A 1,814-nucleotide genomic window follows, 5' to 3' on the forward strand; every position below is an offset into this window, starting at 1 on the left:
TTCTTTACTTTAAATCCTCCCGTCAGAGAATAAGATGAAACCAAAAGAGGGCCGGCCCATGGCTCACTCGGGAGAGTGCGGTGCTGCTAACACCAATGCCAGAGGTTCGGATCCTATATAGGGATGGCCGGTTCGCTCACTGGCTGAGCGTGCTGCTGACAACACCAAACCAAGGATTAAGATCCCCTTACCAGTCATCTTTTTTAAAAAAAAGGGACCAGGGCTGGCCCGTGGCGCACTCGGGAGAGTGTAGCGCTGGGAGTGCAGCGACGCTCCCGCCGTGGGTTGGGATCCTGTATAGGAGTGGCCAGTGCGCTCACTGGCTGAGTGCGGTGTGGGCAACACCACACCAAGGGTTGCGATCACGAAAAAGATAAAAAAATTAAAATTAAAAAAAAGAAACCAAAAGGAAATCATACTTTGAATAAGTAGAATAAATTTTTTAAAAATTTGAAATCATGCTGCTGAGTGAAAAAAGTTATTGAACTGGGGAATTAGTCAATGTAAACTAATTATATGAGCCTGGGCCAATTCCCTTATAAAATAACTTCTCTCAGCTTTAATTTGACCCTTATAAAAGGGGATTGGATTAGAAAATATGTATGGATTCTCTTAAATATAACATAGTAACAAAGTCTATTAAGACTAAAGTAAATCAAAGCTAACAAATTAATAGATCATACTTCTGATTTCAACTTAATTAACTATTCTCAGGGATTCTAAAATTAATACAAATCATTAATTTTTAAAAACTGCCACAGAGGAACTAAAATATAAAATGCAAACAACTCTTTAGTGAGCATCTCAAAATTTCAGGCACTCATGTGAAGAGTTCATAAATAATAGTCATAGTTACTGTTACTAAAAGGTGCCATGACTACTCCCTTATTCCACTCTTTAATAAATTTATATTTTCAGAATTGAGCTTGAAAATTCCTTCCTCCAAAACCTTGGGTCTCCAAAATCCCGCTACTCTTTTCCTGGCCCCTGACATGCAAAACAGAGCTTAAGAAACAAGTGTATTTAAAATTGGGTAAAAGGAAGTGAAGAGTTATGATAATGGTATCTCTCTAGTGCTTTTGGATTAGAGTTCAGGCCAGAAGCAGCCTCTGGGTTGTCTTTGTGCATATGAATGCTACTGTAGAGAAGTGTCTCATGGTTCTGAGTCACCCTTTGATATGAATTATGGAGTCAATTTAGAAGGTCCCAGAAAGGCTGGATCAGTTTTAGGGCTAAGAAATTTGGTCCACAGGGCCAAGCCCGTGGCGCACTCGGGAGAGTGCGGCGCTGGGAGCGCAGCAGCACTCCCACCACGGGTTCGGATCCTATATAGGGATGACCAGTGCGCTCACAGTGCTCACTGGCTGAGCGCGGTGTGGCCGGTCTTGAAAAGGACAAAAAAAAGAAAAAAAGAAATTTGGTCCACAATTTACCGAACTCCTTAGGACCATCCTATAAATCCTCTAGATAAGAAAAAAACAGAAATACAGATGAGATTTGTGGTTCTACTTCAATTCCAAATTTAATCTTGGGTTTGAAACCAGATTAGTCTCTGATCAGAGAGGAAACAAGATGACACCTACTTTTGTGGGATGACTGTGCTACAGAACTGCCCTATTGCTTGATTTGTATTTTCCAAAATTATATAATTCTAAAGGGAACCATCCAGATAGAATTATACCACAGTTGGGCCGGCCCGGTGGCGCACTGGATAGTGCGCCGCTTGGGAGGCGCGGCGGCGCTCCCGCCCGAGGGTTCGGATCCCACATACAGACCGGTTCCCGCTCACTGGCTGAGCGAGGCACGGGAGCAAC

The sequence above is a fragment of the Galeopterus variegatus genome, unplaced genomic scaffold, assembly GCF_000696425.1.
Source record: "Galeopterus variegatus unplaced genomic scaffold, G_variegatus-3.0.2 Scaffold985, whole genome shotgun sequence".
Lineage (NCBI taxonomy): Eukaryota > Metazoa > Chordata > Mammalia > Dermoptera > Cynocephalidae > Galeopterus > Galeopterus variegatus.